At 43.4% G+C, this 17,814-nt stretch overlaps 10 pseudogenes; all 10 read right to left on the bottom strand.

Annotated features, from left to right (window-relative positions):
• Positions 1-993: 993 nt before the first annotated feature.
• On the bottom strand, positions 994-1,257 carry LOC130287665 (U2 spliceosomal RNA; annotated as a pseudogene).
• Positions 1,258-2,732: 1,475 nt separating this feature from the next.
• Positions 2,733-2,996, bottom strand: LOC130286930 (U2 spliceosomal RNA; annotated as a pseudogene).
• Positions 2,997-4,479: 1,483 nt separating this feature from the next.
• Positions 4,480-4,743, bottom strand: LOC130286929 (U2 spliceosomal RNA; annotated as a pseudogene).
• Positions 4,744-6,219: 1,476 nt separating this feature from the next.
• LOC130286928 (U2 spliceosomal RNA) lies at positions 6,220-6,483 on the bottom strand (annotated as a pseudogene).
• Positions 6,484-7,962: 1,479 nt separating this feature from the next.
• Positions 7,963-8,226, bottom strand: LOC130286927 (U2 spliceosomal RNA; annotated as a pseudogene).
• A 1,467-nt stretch (positions 8,227-9,693) lies between these two features.
• Positions 9,694-9,956, bottom strand: LOC130288839 (U2 spliceosomal RNA; annotated as a pseudogene).
• Positions 9,957-11,436: 1,480 nt separating this feature from the next.
• LOC130286926 (U2 spliceosomal RNA) lies at positions 11,437-11,700 on the bottom strand (annotated as a pseudogene).
• A 1,476-nt stretch (positions 11,701-13,176) lies between these two features.
• LOC130286925 (U2 spliceosomal RNA) lies at positions 13,177-13,440 on the bottom strand (annotated as a pseudogene).
• Positions 13,441-14,910: 1,470 nt separating this feature from the next.
• Positions 14,911-15,174, bottom strand: LOC130286923 (U2 spliceosomal RNA; annotated as a pseudogene).
• A 1,461-nt stretch (positions 15,175-16,635) lies between these two features.
• On the bottom strand, positions 16,636-16,899 carry LOC130286922 (U2 spliceosomal RNA; annotated as a pseudogene).
• Positions 16,900-17,814: the final 915 nt, after the last annotated feature.

The raw sequence follows: 17,814 nt of genomic DNA, 5'->3' as shown, positions 1-17,814 counted from the left end.
TGGTGCCGCTGGTGATTCTGGCCTTCTTGGAATCTGTTGGGCCTATGTGTTAGCTCACACATCACTTGGGTATCCATGGTAACTACCACAACATGGTCATCTGCAGTTTACATCTAGCCCGTGGCATTGAATGGCATTTTAAAAGTGCTAAGGGTCCTGGTGCAATAATCCTCCCATGAGGATCAGCCTCAACGGCTTTGTAGATTGCACTCATGTCAGCAACTCCATATACATTTTTTTTTCTTCATGCTTCTTTCTTCATCCTTTTTTCTTTCTGTCATTCAGACTTTCATTCATTCGATCTCTCTCACTCACTTGCTTTAACTCATTTGTTCTCACTCACTCACTCACTCACTCAATCACTGACTCACTCATTCACTCTCACTCACTCTCACTCTCTCACTCACTCGCTCACTAAGTCAGTCTCTCTCTCTCTCTCTCTTTTTCTTTTTATATATATTTTTTTCCGTCTTCTTCTTCTTCTTCTTCTTCTTCTTCTTCAGACCCTGTCATAGCACTAATGCCTTTCCAATACCACCAGCAGATGGAGACACTCCATTGCAACATTGGTTGTGAGCAGCAGTTTCTAAAAACAAATGCCTCATGGCGGATTTCCCATCCATCAATGGATGGTAAATTTTGTTTTTATCATTCACTGACCACAGAAACCAATGCATGGTCAAGCAACAGCAATGACACACCCTTGTGTATAGGCATGAGACCCTCATGTCATTTAACAGGATTCAGCACCACCCACAAGACAGCTACCTGTCATGTCATGTCAAACCTGCACAGGTGTGCTAGATTATTATTATTTAGTTTTATTTTATTTTTTTACACCAATCAGTGTGCAAACATGGTCATTAAAACGCTAAATGAATAGACGTTCATAAACCAGTCAGTGCAACTCATCATTTTGGTCTCCAATTCTCAAACTCAAATTCTCACCCACGGAGGATTAAATGAGAATCTTTCTTGTTTAACACTGGAATGGGGTGGTGCACTGTTCACTACCCGAAGATACTGCCACATCGGGTCAATGCATAGGGCGACAGAAGCAAGCTTCCAAATCAGCTCCCTTTCTCAAAAATCCATTTAATTTATGGTCCCCAGATAGGGAACGTATGTATCAGTATGTGCTCACAAGTCACCCAAGTGCAAGTATTCACACAAAAAAAAACATGCCTCAGGATGCGATCTGTCGCAAGATCCTTTCTTTTTTTACACTTGATCTAAGCCAAAAGGCCTAGAGGGGATAACCGGGAAAGGGGTGGACCCAACCATGTCCCCTTCATGAGCACTCACATTACTCATAGGAATGGAAGAAGGCTGGCAGCCAACCAGCCTCCCATACACTTTCTGGGTGGGTGGCAGTCAGCCACCCATACATACATACAGCACAGGCTAAACCCACATCATCACTTAAAAAAAGGACAGGCGACCATTGCACTCTGATGGAGCATTTAGCAATGCAATCCATAGCCTGGCTTTTGCCTGAACCCCCATCACTCCTCCTCTTGCATATAAGACAATATTTCAGATCTGCATATGAAACAACACGCCTACCTTTGTTGCACATAGCTGCCTGCCTGTCTCTAGTTACCCCACTGGCTGTAGCTGCGTCCCTTCCGACATGGAATAACACCAACTGTAACGATAAACTGAAAATTAACAGTATAAACCTGCATCATTTTGGACTCTGGTATTTGCTGAATCCGGGTGACCTGACAATCGATGGTGGTGCCGCTGGTGATTCTGGCCTTCTTGGAATCTGTTGGGCCTATGTGTTAGCTCACACATCACTTGGGTATCCATGGTAACTACCACAACATGGTCATCTGCAGTTTACATCTAGCCCGTGGCATTGAATGGCATTTTAAAAGTGCTAAGGGTCCTGGTGCAATAATCCTCCCATGAGGATCAGCCTCAACGGCTTTGTAGATTGCACTCATGTCAGCAACTCCATATACATTTTTTTTTCTTCATGCTTCTTTCTTCATCCTTTTTTCTTTCTGTCATTCAGACTTTCATTCATTCGATCTCTCTCACTCACTTGCTTTAACTCATTTGTTCTCACTCACTCACTCACTCACTCAATCACTCACTCACTCATTCACTCTCACTCACTCTCACTCTCTCACTCACTCGCTCACTAAGTCAGTCTCTCTCTCTCTCTCCTCTTTTTCTTTTTATATATATTTTTTTTCCGTCTTCTTCTTCTTCTTCTTCTTCTTCTTCTTCAACCCTGTCATAGCACTAATGCCTTTCCAATACCACCAGCAGATGGAGACACTCCATTGCAACATTGGTTGTGAGCAGCAGTTTCTAAAAACAAATGCCTCATGGCGGATTTCCCATCCATCAATGGATGGTAAATTTTGTTTTTATCATTCACTGACCACAGAAACCAATGCATGGTCAAGCAACAGCAATGACACACCCTTGTGTATAGGCATGAGACCCTCATGTCATTTAACAGGATTCAGCACCACCCACAAGACAGCTACCTGTCATGTCATGTCAAACCTGCACAGGTGTGCTAGATTATTATTATTTAGTTTTATTTTATTTTTTTACACCAATCAGTGTGCAAACATGGTCATTAAAACGCTAAATGAATAGACGTTCATAAACCAGTCAGTGCAACTCATCATTTTGGTCTCCAATTCTCAAACTCAAATTCTCACCCACGGAGGATTAAATGAGAATCTTTCTTGTTTAACACTGGAATGGGGTGGTGCACTGTTCACTACCCGAAGATACTGCCACATCGGGTCAATGCATAGGGCGACAGAAGCAAGCTTCCAAATCAGCTCCCTTTCTCAAAAATCCATTTAATTTATGGTCCCCAGATAGGGAACGTATGTATCAGTATGTGCTCACAAGTCACCCAAGTGCAAGTATTCACACAAAAAAAAACGTGCCTCAGGATGCGATCTGTCGCAAGATCCTTTCTTTTTTTACACTTGATCTAAGCCAAAAGGCCTAGAGGGGATAACCGGGAAAGGGGTGGACCCAACCATGTCCCCTTCATGAGCACTCACATTACTCATAGGAATGGAAGGAAGGCTGGCAGCTAACCAGCCTCCCATACACTTTCTGGGTGGGTGGCAGTCAGCCACCCATACATACATACAGCACAGGCTAAACCCACATCATCACTTAAAAAAAGGACAGGCGACCATTGCACTCTGATGGAGCATTTAGCAATGCAATCCATAGCCTGGCTTTTGCCTGAACCCCCATCACTCCTCCTCTTGCATATAAGACAATATTTCAGATCTGCATATGAAAACAACACGCCTACCTTTGTTGCACATAGCTGCCTGCCTGTCTCTAGTTACCCCACTGGCTGTAGCTGCGTCCCTTCCGACATGGAATAACACCAACTGTAACGATAAACTGAAAATTAACAGTATAAACCTGCATCATTTTGGACTCTGGTATTTGCTGAATCCGGGTGACCTGACAATCGATGGTGGTGCCGCTGGTGATTCTGGCCTTCTTGGAATCTGTTGGGCCTATGTGTTAGCTCACACATCACTTGGGTATCCATGGTAACTACCACAACATGGTCATCTGCAGTTTACATCTAGCCCGTGGCATTGAATGGCATTTTAAAAGTGCTAAGGGTCCTGGTGCAATAATCCTCCCATGAGGATCAGCCTCAACGGCTTTGTAGATTGCACTCATGTCAGCAACTCCATATACATTTTTTTTTCTTCATGCTTCTTTCTTCATCCTTTTTTCTTTCTGTCATTCAGACTTTCATTCATTCGATCTCTCTCACTCACTTGCTTTAACTCATTTGTTCTCACTCACTCACTCACTCACTCACTCAATCACTCACTCACTCATTCACTCTCACTCACTCTCACTCTCTCACTCACTCGCTCACTAAGTCAGTCTCTCTCTCTCTCTCTCTTTTTCTTTTTATATATATGTTTTTCCGTCTTCTTCTTCTTCTTCTTCTTCTTCTTCTTCTTCAGACCCTGTCATAGCACTAATGCCTTTCCAATACCACCAGCAGATGGAGACACTCCATTGCAACATTGGTTGTGAGCAGCAGTTTCTAAAAACAAATGCCTCATGGCGGATTTCCCATCCATCAATGGATGGTAAATTTTGTTTTTATCATTCACTGACCACAGAAACCAATGCATGGTCAAGCAACAGCAATGACACACCCTTGTGTATAGGCATGAGACCCTCATGTCATTTAACAGGATTCAGCACCACCCACAAGACAGCTACCTGTCATGTCATGTCAAACCTGCACAGGTGTGCTAGATTATTATTATTTAGTTTTATTTTATTTTTTTACACCAATCAGTGTGCAAACATGGTCATTAAAACGCTAAATGAATAGACGTTCATAAACCAGTCAGTGCAACTCATCATTTTGGTCTCCAATTCTCAAACTCAAATTCTCACCCACGGAGGATTAAATGAGAATCTTTCTTGTTTAACACTGGAATGGGGTGGTGCACTGTTCACTACCCGAAGATACTGCCACATCGGGTCAATGCATAGGGCGACAGAAGCAAGCTTCCAAATCAGCTCCCTTTCTCAAAAATCCATTTAATTTATGGTCCCCAGATAGGGAACGTATGTATCAGTATGTGCTCACAAGTCACCCAAGTGCAAGTATTCACACAAAAAAAAACGTGCCTCAGGATGCGATCTGTCGCAAGATCCTTTCTTTTTTTACACTTGATCTAAGCCAAAAGGCCTAGAGGGGATAACCGGGAAAGGGGTGGACCCAACCATGTCCCCTTCATGAGCACTCACATTACTCATAGGAATGGAAGGAAGGCTGGCAGCCAACCAGCCTCCCATACACTTTCTGGGTGGGTGGCAGTCAGCCACCCATACATACATACAGCACAGGCTAAACCCACATCATCACTTAAAAAAAGGACAGGCGACCATTGCACTCTGATGGAGCATTTAGCAATGCAATCCATAGCCTGGCTTTTGCCTGAACCCCCATCACTCCTCCTCTTGCATATAAGACAATATTTCAGATCTGCATATGAAAACAACACGCCTACCTTTGTTGCACATAGCTGCCTGCCTGTCTCTAGTTACCCCACTGGCTGTAGCTGCGTCCCTTCCGACATGGAATAACACCAACTGTAACGATAAACTGAAAATTAACAGTATAAACCTGCATCATTTTGGACTCTGGTATTTGCTGAATCCGGGTGACCTGACAATCGATGGTGGTGCCGCTGGTGATTCTGGCCTTCTTGGAATCTGTTGGGCCTATGTGTTAGCTCACACATCACTTGGGTATCCATGGTAACTACCACAACATGGTCATCTGCAGTTTACATCTAGCCCGTGGCATTGAATGGCATTTTAAAAGTGCTAAGGGTCCTGGTGCAATAATCCTCCCATGAGGATCAGCCTCAACGGCTTTGTAGATTGCACTCATGTCAGCAACTCCATATACATTTTTTTTTCTTCATGCTTCTTTCTTCATCCTTTTTTCTTTCTGTCATTCAGACTTTCATTCATTCGATCTCTCTCACTCACTTGCTTTAACTCATTTGTTCTCACTCACTCACTCACTCACTCAATCACTCACTCACTCATTCACTCTCACTCACTCTCACTCTCTCACTCACTCGCTCACTAAGTCAGTCTCTCTCTCTCTTTTTCTTTTTATATATATTTTTTTCCGTCTTCTTCTTCTTCTTCTTCTTCTTCTTCTTCTTCTTCAGACCCTGTCATAGCACTAATGCCTTTCCAATACCACCAGCAGATGGAGACACTCCATTGCAACATTGGTTGTGAGCAGCAGTTTCTAAAAACAAATGCCTCATGGCGGATTTCCCATCCATCAATGGATGGTAAATTTTGTTTTTATCATTCACTGACCACAGAAACCAATGCATGGTCAAGCAACAGCAATGACACACCCTTGTGTATAGGCATGAGACCCTCATGTCATTTAACAGGATTCAGCACCACCCACAAGACAGCTACCTGTCATGTCATGTCAAACCTGCACAGGTGTGCTAGATTATTATTATTTAGTTTTATTTTATTTTTTTACACCAATCTGTGTGCAAACATGGTCATTAAAACGCTAAATGAATAGACGTTCATAAACCAGTCAGTGCAACTCATCATTTTGGTCTCCAATTCTCAAACTCAAATTCTCACCCACGGAGGATTAAATGAGAATCTTTCTTGTTTAACACTGGAATGGGGTGGTGCACTGTTCACTACCCGAAGATACTGCCACATCGGGTCAATGCATAGGGCGACAGAAGCAAGCTTCCAAATCAGCTCCCTTTCTCAAAAATCCATTTAATTTATGGTCCCCAGATAGGGAACGTATGTATCAGTATGTGCTCACAAGTCACCCAAGTGCAAGTATTCACACAAAAAAAAACGTGCCTCAGGATGCGATCTGTCGCAAGATCCTTTCTTTTTTTACACTTGATCTAAGCCAAAAGGCCTAGAGGGGATAACCGGGAAAGGGGTGGACCCAACCATGTCCCCTTCATGAGCACTCACATTACTCATAGGAATGGAAGGAAGGCTGGCAGCCAACCAGCCTCCCATACACTTTCTGGGTGGGTGGCAGTCAGCCACCCATACATACATACAGCACAGGCTAAACCCACATCATCACTTAAAAAAAGGACAGGCGACCATTGCACTCTGATGGAGCATTTAGCAATGCAATCCATAGCCTGGCTTTTGCCTGAACCCCCATCACTCCTCCTCTTGCATATAAGACAATATTTCAGATCTGCATATGAAAACAACACGCCTACCTTTGTTGCACATAGCTGCCTGCCTGTCTCTAGTTACCCCACTGGCTGTAGCTGCGTCCCTTCCGACATGGAATAACACCAACTGTAACGATAAACTGAAAATTAACAGTATAAACCTGCATCATTTTGGACTCTGGTATTTGCTGAATCCGGGTGACCTGACAATCGATGGTGGTGCCGCTGGTAATTCTGGCCTTCTTGGAATCTGTTGGGCCTATGTGTTAGCTCACACATCACTTGGGTATCCATGGTAACTACCACAACATGGTCATCTGCAGTTTACATCTAGCCCGTGGCATTGAATGGCATTTTAAAAGTGCTAAGGGTCCTGGTGCAATAATCCTCCCATGAGGATCAGCCTCAACGGCTTTGTAGATTGCACTCATGTCAGCAACTCCATATACATTTTTTTTTCTTCATGCTTCTTTCTTCATCCTTTTTTCTTTCTGTCATTCAGACTTTCATTCATTCGATCTCTCTCACTCACTTGCTTTAACTCATTTGTTCTCACTCACTCACTCACTCACTCAATCACTCACTCACTCATTCACTCTCACTCACTCTCACTCTCTCACTCACTCGCTCACTAAGTCAGTCTCTCTCTCTCTCTCTCTTTTTCTTTTTATATATATTTTTTTCCGTCTTCTTCTTCTTCTTCTTCTTCTTCTTCTTCTTCAGACCCTGTCATAGCACTAATGCCTTTCCAATACCACCAGCAGATGGAGACACTCCATTGCAACATTGGTTGTGAGCAGCAGTTTCTAAAAACAAATGCCTCATGGCGGATTTCCCATCCATCAATGGATGGTAAATTTTGTTTTTATCATTCACTGACCACAGAAACCAATGCATGGTCAAGCAACAGCAATGACACACCCTTGTGTATAGGCATGAGACCCTCATGTCATTTAACAGGATTCAGCACCACCCACAAGACAGCTACCTGTCATGTCATGTCAAACCTGCACAGGTGTGCTAGATTATTATTATTTAGTTTTATTTTATTTTTTTACACCAATCAGTGTGCAAACATGGTCATTAAAACGCTAAATGAATAGACGTTCATAAACCAGTCAGTGCAACTCATCATTTTGGTCTCCAATTCTCAAACTCAAATTCTCACCCACGGAGGATTAAATGAGAATCTTTCTTGTTTAACACTGGAATGGGGTGGTGCACTGTTCACTACCCGAAGATACTGCCACATCGGGTCAATGCATAGGGCGACAGAAGCAAGCTTCCAAATCAGCTCCCTTTCTCAAAAATCCATTTAATTTATGGTCCCCAGATAGGGAACGTATGTATCAGTATGTGCTCACAAGTCACCCAAGTGCAAGTATTCACACAAAAAAAAACGTGCCTCAGGATGCGATCTGTCGCAAGATCCTTTCTTTTTTTACACTTGATCTAAGCCAAAAGGCCTAGAGGGGATAACCGGGAAAGGGGTGGACCCAACCATGTCCCCTTCATGAGCACTCACATTACTCATAGGAATGGAAGGAAGGCTGGCAGCCAACCAGCCTCCCATACACTTTCTGGGTGGGTGGCAGTCAGCCACCCATACATACATACAGCACAGGCTAAACCCACATCATCACTTAAAAAAAGGACAGGCGACCATTGCACTCTGATGGAGCATTTAGCAATGCAATCCATAGCCTGGCTTTTGCCTGAACCCCCATCACTCCTCCTCTTGCATGTAAGACAATATTTCAGATCTGCATATGAAAACAACACGCCTACCTTTGTTGCACATAGCTGCCTGCCTGTCTCTAGTTACCCCACTGGCTGTAGCTGCGTCCCTTCCGACATGGAATAACACCAACTGTAACGATAAACTGAAAATTAACAGTATAAACCTGCATCATTTTGGACTCTGGTATTTGCTGAATCCGGGTGACCTGACAATCGATGGTGGTGCCGCTGGTGATTCTGGCCTTCTTGGAATCTGTTGGGCCTATGTGTTAGCTCACACATCACTTGGGTATCCATGGTAACTACCACAACATGGTCATCTGCAGTTTACATCTAGCCCGTGGCATTGAATGGCATTTTAAAAGTGCTAAGGGTCCTGGTGCAATAATCCTCCCATGAGGATCAGCCTCAACGGCTTTGTAGATTGCACTCATGTCAGCAACTCCATATACATTTTTTTTTCTTCATGCTTCTTTCTTCATCCTTTTTTCTTTCTGTCATTCAGACTTTCATTCATTCGATCTCTCTCACTCACTTGCTTTAACTCATTTGTTCTCACTCACTCACTCACTCACTCAATCACTCACTCACTCATTCACTCTCACTCACTCTCACTCTCTCACTCACTCGCTCACTAAGTCAGTCTCTCTCTCTCTCTCTCTTTTTCTTTTTATATATATTTTTTTCCGTCTTCTTCTTCTTCTTCTTCTTCAGACCCTGTCATAGCACTAATGCCTTTCCAATACCACCAGCAGATGGAGACACTCCATTGCAACATTGGTTGTGAGCAGCAGTTTCTAAAAACAAATGCCTCATGGCGGATTTCCCATCCATCAATGGATGGTAAATTTTGTTTTTATCATTCACTGACCACAGAAACCAATGCATGGTCAAGCAACAGCAATGACACACCCTTGTGTATAGGCATGAGACCCTCATGTCATTTAACAGGATTCAGCACCACCCACAAGACAGCTACCTGTCATGTCATGTCAAACCTGCACAGGTGTGCTAGATTATTATTATTTAGTTTTATTTTATTTTTTTACACCAATCAGTGTGCAAACATGGTCATTAAAACGCTAAATGAATAGACGTTCATAAACCAGTCAGTGCAACTCATCATTTTGGTCTCCAATTCTCAAACTCAAATTCTCACCCACGGAGGATTAAATGAGAATCTTTCTTGTTTAACACTGGAATGGGGTGGTGCACTGTTCACTACCCGAAGATACTGCCACATCGGGTCAATGCATAGGGCGACAGAAGCAAGCTTCCAAATCAGCTCCCTTTCTCAAAAATCCATTTAATTTATGGTCCCCAGATAGGGAACGTATGTATCAGTATGTGCTCACAAGTCACCCAAGTGCAAGTATTCACACAAAAAAAACGTGCCTCAGGATGCGATCTGTCGCAAGATCCTTTCTTTTTTTACACTTGATCTAAGCCAAAAGGCCTAGAGGGGATAACCGGGAAAGGGGTGGACCCAACCATGTCCCCTTCATGAGCACTCACATTACTCATAGGAATGGAAGGAAGGCTGGCAGCCAACCAGCCTCCCATACACTTTCTGGGTGGGTGGCAGTCAGCCACCCATACATACATACAGCACAGGCTAAACCCACATCATCACTTAAAAAAAGGACAGGCGACCATTGCACTCTGATGGAGCATTTAGCAATGCAATCCATAGCCTGGCTTTTGCCTGAACCCCCATCACTCCTCCTCTTGCATATAAGACAATATTTCAGATCTGCATATGAAAACAACACGCCTACCTTTGTTGCACATAGCTGCCTGCCTGTCTCTAGTTACCCCACTGGCTGTAGCTGCGTCCCTTCCGACATGGAATAACACCAACTGTAACGATAAACTGAAAATTAACAGTATAAACCTGCATCATTTTGGACTCTGGTATTTGCTGAATCCGGGTGACCTGACAATCGATGGTGGTGCCGCTGGTGATTCTGGCCTTCTTGGAATCTGTTGGGCCTATGTGTTAGCTCACACATCACTTGGGTATCCATGGTAACTACCACAACATGGTCATCTGCAGTTTACATCTAGCCCGTGGCATTGAATGGCATTTTAAAAGTGCTAAGGGTCCTGGTGCAATAATCCTCCCATGAGGATCAGCCTCAACGGCTTTGTAGATTGCACTCATGTCAGCAACTCCATATACATTTTTTTTTCTTCATGCTTCTTTCTTCATCCTTTTTTCTTTCTGTCATTCAGACTTTCATTCATTCGATCTCTCTCACTCACTTGCTTTAACTCATTTGTTCTCACTCACTCACTCACTCACTCAATCACTCACTCACTCATTCACTCTCACTCACTCTCACTCTCTCACTCACTCGCTCACTAAGTCAGTCTCTCTCTCTCTCTCTTTTTCTTTTTATATATATTTTTTTCCGTCTTCTTCTTCTTCTTCTTCTTCTTCTTCTTCTTCTTCAGACCCTGTCATAGCACTAATGCCTTTCCAATACCACCAGCAGATGGAGACACTCCATTGCAACATTGGTTGTGAGCAGCAGTTTCTAAAAACAAATGCCTCATGGCGGATTTCCCATCCATCAATGGATGGTAAATTTTGTTTTTATCATTCACTGACCACAGAAACCAATGCATGGTCAAGCAACAGCAATGACACACCCTTGTGTATAGGCATGAGACCCTCATGTCATTTAACAGGATTCAGCACCACCCACAAGACAGCTACCTGTCATGTCATGTCAAACCTGCACAGGTGTGCTAGATTATTATTATTTAGTTTTATTTTATTTTTTTACACCAATCAGTGTGCAAACATGGTCATTAAAACGCTAAATGAATAGACGTTCATAAACCAGTCAGTGCAACTCATCATTTTGGTCTCCAATTCTCAAACTCAAATTCTCACCCACGGAGGATTAAATGAGAATCTTTCTTGTTTAACACTGGAATGGGGTGGTGCACTGTTCACTACCCGAAGATACTGCCACATCGGGTCAATGCATAGGGCGACAGAAGCAAGCTTCCAAATCAGCTCCCTTTCTCAAAAATCCATTTAATTTATGGTCCCCAGATAGGGAACGTATGTATCAGTATGTGCTCACAAGTCACCCAAGTGCAAGTATTCACACAAAAAAAAACGTGCCTCAGGATGCGATCTGTCGCAAGATCCTTTCTTTTTTTACACTTGATCTAAGCCAAAAGGCCTAGAGGGGATAACCGGGAAAGGGGTGGACCCAACCATGTCCCCTTCATGAGCACTCACATTACTCATAGGAATGGAAGGAAGGCTGGCAGCCAACCAGCCTCCCATACACTTTCTGGGTGGGTGGCAGTCAGCCACCCATACATACATACAGCACAGGCTAAACCCACATCATCACTTAAAAAAAGGACAGGCGACCATTGCACTCTGATGGAGCATTTAGCAATGCAATCCATAGCCTGGCTTTTGCCTGAACCCCCATCACTCCTCCTCTTGCATATAAGACAATATTTCAGATCTGCATATGAAAACAACACGCCTACCTTTGTTGCACATAGCTGCCTGCCTGTCTCTAGTTACCCCACTGGCTGTAGCTGCGTCCCTTCCGACATGGAATAACACCAACTGTAACGATAAACTGAAAATTAACAGTATAAACCTGCATCATTTTGGACTCTGGTATTTGCTGAATCCGGGTGACCTGACAATCGATGGTGGTGCCGCTGGTGATTCTGGCCTTCTTGGAATCTGTTGGGCCTATGTGTTAGCTCACACATCACTTGGGTATCCATGGTAACTACCACAACATGGTCATCTGCAGTTTACATCTAGCCCGTGGCATTGAATGGCATTTTAAAAGTGCTAAGGGTCCTGGTGCAATAATCCTCCCATGAGGATCAGCCTCAACGGCTTTGTAGATTGCACTCATGTCAGCAACTCCATATACATTTTTTTTTCTTCATGCTTCTTTCTTCATCCTTTTTTCTTTCTGTCATTCAGACTTTCATTCATTCGATCTCTCTCACTCACTTGCTTTAACTCATTTGTTCTCACTCACTCACTCACTCACTCAATCACTCACTCACTCATTCACTCTCACTCACTCTCACTCTCTCACTCACTCGCTCACTAAGTCAGTCTCTCTCTCTCTCTCTCTTTTTCTTTTTATATATATTTTTTTCCGTCTTCTTCTTCTTCTTCTTCTTCTTCTTCTTCAGACCCTGTCATAGCACTAATGCCTTTCCAATACCACCAGCAGATGGAGACACTCCATTGCAACATTGGTTGTGAGCAGCAGTTTCTAAAAACAAATGCCTCATGGCGGATTTCCCATCCATCAATGGATGGTAAATTTTGTTTTTATCATTCACTGACCACAGAAACCAATGCATGGTCAAGCAACAGCAATGACACACCCTTGTGTATAGGCATGAGACCCTCATGTCATTTAACAGGATTCAGCACCACCCACAAGACAGCTACCTGTCATGTCATGTCAAACCTGCACAGGTGTGCTAGATTATTATTATTTAGTTTTATTTTATTTTTTTACACCAATCAGTGTGCAAACATGGTCATTAAAACGCTAAATGAATAGACGTTCATAAACCAGTCAGTGCAACTCATCATTTTGGTCTCCAATTCTCAAACTCAAATTCTCACCCACGGAGGATTAAATGAGAATCTTTCTTGTTTAACACTGGAATGGGGTGGTGCACTGTTCACTACCCGAAGATACTGCCACATCGGGTCAATGCATAGGGCGACAGAAGCAAGCTTCCAAATCAGCTCCCTTTCTCAAAAATCCATTTAATTTATGGTCCCCAGATAGGGAACGTATGTATCAGTATGTGCTCACAAGTCACCCAAGTGCAAGTATTCACACAAAAAAAAACGTGCCTCAGGATGCGATCTGTCGCAAGATCCTTTCTTTTTTTACACTTGATCTAAGCCAAAAGGCCTAGAGGGGATAACCGGGAAAGGGGTGGACCCAACCATGTCCCCTTCATGAGCACTCACATTACTCATAGGAATGGAAGGAAGGCTGGCAGCCAACCAGCCTCCCATACACTTTCTGGGTGGGTGGCAGTCAGCCACCCATACATACATACAGCACAGGCTAAACCCACATCATCACTTAAAAAAAGGACAGGCGACCATTGCACTCTGATGGAGCATTTAGCAATGCAATCCATAGCCTGGCTTTTGCCTGAACCCCCATCACTCCTCCTCTTGCATATAAGACAATATTTCAGATCTGCATATGAAAACAACACGCCTACCTTTGTTGCACATAGCTGCCTGCCTGTCTCTAGTTACCCCACTGGCTGTAGCTGCGTCCCTTCCGACATGGAATAACACCAACTGTAACGATAAACTGAAAATGAACAGTATAAACCTGCATCATTTTGGACTCTGGTATTTGCTGAATCCGGGTGACCTGACAATCGATGGTGGTGCCGCTGGTGATTCTGGCCTTCTTGGAATCTGTTGGGCCTATGTGTTAGCTCACACATCACTTGGGTATCCATGGTAACTACCACAACATGGTCATCTGCAGTTTACATCTAGCCCGTGGCATTGAATGGCATTTTAAAAGTGCTAAGGGTCCTGGTGCAATAATCCTCCCATGAGGATCAGCCTCAACGGCTTTGTAGATTGCACTCATGTCAGCAACTCCATATACATTTTTTTTTCTTCATGCTTCTTTCTTCATCCTTTTTTCTTTCTGTCATTCAGACTTTCATTCATTCGATCTCTCTCACTCACTTGCTTTAACTCATTTGTTCTCACTCACTCACTCACTCACTCAATCACTCACTCACTCATTCACTCTCACTCACTCTCACTCTCTCACTCACTCGCTCACTAAGTCAGTCTCTCTCTCTCTTTTTCTTTTTATATATATTTTTTTCCGTCTTCTTCTTCTTCTTCTTCTTCTTCTTCTTCAGACCCTGTCATAGCACTAATGCCTTTCCAATACCACCAGCAGATGGAGACACTCCATTGCAACATTGGTTGTGAGCAGCAGTTTCTAAAAACAAATGCCTCATGGCGGATTTCCCATCCATCAATGGATGGTAAATTTTGTTTTTATCATTCACTGACCACAGAAACCAATGCATGGTCAAGCAACAGCAATGACACACCCTTGTGTATAGGCATGAGACCCTCATGTCATTTAACAGGATTCAGCACCACCCACAAGACAGCTACCTGTCATGTCATGTCAAACCTGCACAGGTGTGCTAGATTATTATTATTTAGTTTTATTTTATTTTTTTACACCAATCAGTGTGCAAACATGGTCATTAAAACGCTAAATGAATAGACGTTCATAAACCAGTCAGTGCAACTCATCATTTTGGTCTCCAATTCTCAAACTCAAATTCTCACCCACGGAGGATTAAATGAGAATCTTTCTTGTTTAACACTGGAATGGGGTGGTGCACTGTTCACTACCCGAAGATACTGCCACATCGGGTCAATGCATAGGGCGACAGAAGCAAGCTTCCAAATCAGCTCCCTTTCTCAAAAATCCATTTAATTTATGGTCCCCAGATAGGGAACGTATGTATCAGTATGTGCTCACAAGTCACCCAAGTGCAAGTATTCACACAAAAAAAAACGTGCCTCAGGATGCGATCTGTCGCAAGATCCTTTCTTTTTTTACACTTGATCTAAGCCAAAAGGCCTAGAGGGGATAACCGGGAAAGGGGTGGACCCAACCATGTCCCCTTCATGAGCACTCACATTACTCATAGGAATGGAAGGAAGGCTGGCAGCCAACCAGCCTCCCATACACTTTCTGGGTGGGTGGCAGTCAGCCACCCATACATACATACAGCACAGGCTAAACCCACATCATCACTTAAAAAAAGGACAGGCGACCATTGCACTCTGATGGAGCATTTAGCAATGCAATCCATAGCCTGGCTTTTGCCTGAACCCCCATCACTCCTCCTCTTGCATATAAGACAATATTTCAGATCTGCATATGAAAACAACACGCCTACCTTTGTTGCACATAGCTGCCTGCCTGTCTCTAGTTACCCCACTGGCTGTAGCTGCGTCCCTTCCGACATGGAATAACACCAACTGTAACGATAAACTGAAAATTAACAGTATAAACCTGCATCATTTTGGACTCTGGTATTTGCTGAATCCGGGTGACCTGACAATCGATGGTGGTGCCGCTGGTGATTCTGGCCTTCTTGGAATCTGTTGGGCCTATGTGTTAGCTCACACATCACTTGGGTATCCATGGTAACTACCACAACATGGTCATCTGCAGTTTACATCTAGCCCGTGGCATTGAATGGCATTTTAAAAGTGCTAAGGGTCCTGGTGCAATAATCCTCCCATGAGGATCAGCCTCAACGGCTTTGTAGATTGCACTCATGTCAGCAACTCCATATACATTTTTTTTTCTTCATGCTTCTTTCTTCATCCTTTTTTCTTTCTGTCATTCAGACTTTCATTCATTCGATCTCTCTCACTCACTTGCTTTAACTCATTTGTTCTCACTCACTCACTCACTCAATCACTCATTCACTCTCACTCACTCTCACTCTCTCACTCACTCGCTCACTAAGTCAGTCTCTCTCTCTCTCTCTCTTTTTCTTTTTATATATATTTTTTTCCGTCTTCTTCTTCTTCTTCTTCTTCTTCTTCAGATCCTGTCATAGCACTAATGCCTTTCCAATACCACCAGCAGATGGAGACACTCCATTGCAACATTGGTTGTGAGCAGCAGTTTCTAAAAACAAATGCCTCATGGCGGATTTCCCATCCATCAATGGATGGTAAATTTTGTTTTTATCATTCACTGACCACAGAAACCAATGCATGGTCAAGCAACAGCAATGACACACCCTTGTGTATAGGCATGAGACCCTCATGTCATTTAACAGGATTCAGCACCACCCACAAGACAGCTACCTGTCATGTCATGTCAAACCTGCACAGGTGTGCTAGATTATTATTATTTAGTTTTATTTTATTTTTTTACACCAATCAGTGTGCAAACATGGTCATTAAAACGCTAAATGAATAGACGTTCATAAACCAGTCAGTGCAACTCATCATTTTGGTCTCCAATTCTCAAACTCAAATTCTCACCCACGGAGGATTAAATGAGAATCTTTCTTGTTTAACACTGGAATGGGGTGGTGCACTGTTCACTACCCGAAGATACTGCCACATCGGGTCAATGCATAGGGCGACAGAAGCAAGCTTCCAAATCAGCTCCCTTTCTCAAAAATCCATTTAATTTATGGTCCCCAGATAGGGAACGTATGTATCAGTATGTGCTCACAAGTCACCCAAGTGCAAGTATTCACACAAAAAAAAACGTGCCTCAGGATGCGATCTGTCGCAAGATCCTTTCTTTTTTTACACTTGATCTAAGCCAAAAGGCCTAGAGGGGATAACCGGGAAAGGGGTGGACCCAACCATGTCCCCTTCATGAGCACTCACATTACTCATAGGAATGGAAGGAAGGCTGGCAGCCAACCAGCCTCCCATACACTTTCTGGGTGGGTGGCAGTCAGCCACCCATACATACATACAGCACAGGCTAAACCCACATCATCACTTAAAAAAAGGACAGGCGACCATTGCACTCTGATGGAGCATTTAGCAATGCAATCCATAGCCTGGCTTTTGCCTGAACCCCCATCACTCCTCCTCTTGCATATAAGACAATATTTCAGATCTGCATATGAAAACAACACGCCTACCTTTGTTGCACATAGCTGCCTGCCTGTCTCTAGTTACCCCACTGGCTGTAGCTGCGTCCCTTCCGACATGGAATAACACCAACTGTAACGATAAACTGAAAATTAACAGTATAAACCTGCATCATTTTGGACTCTGGTATTTGCTGAATCCGGGTGACCTGACAATCGATGGTGGTGCCGCTGGTGATTCTGGCCTTCTTGGAATCTGTTGGGCCTATGTGTTAGCTCACACATCACTTGGGTATCCATGGTAACTACCACAACATGGTCATCTGCAGTTTACATCTAGCCCGTGGCATTGAATGGCATTTTAAAAGTGCTAAGGGTCCTGGTGCAATAATCCTCCCATGAGGATCAGCCTCAACGGCTTTGTAGATTGCACTCATGTCAGCAACTCCATATACATTTTTTTTTCTTCATGCTTCTTTCTTCATCCTTTTTTCTTTCTGTCATTCAGACTTTCATTCATTCGATCTCTCTCACTCACTTGCTTTAACTCATTTGTTCTCACTCACTCACTCACTCAATCACTCACTCACTCATTCACTCTCACTCACTCTCACTCTCTCACTCACTCGCTCACTAAGTCAGTCTCTCTCTCTCT

The sequence above is a fragment of the Hyla sarda genome, chromosome 8 (genome assembly GCF_029499605.1).
Source record: "Hyla sarda isolate aHylSar1 chromosome 8, aHylSar1.hap1, whole genome shotgun sequence".
Lineage (NCBI taxonomy): Eukaryota > Metazoa > Chordata > Amphibia > Anura > Hylidae > Hyla > Hyla sarda.
This window is presented reverse-complemented; position numbering and strand designations above follow the sequence as displayed.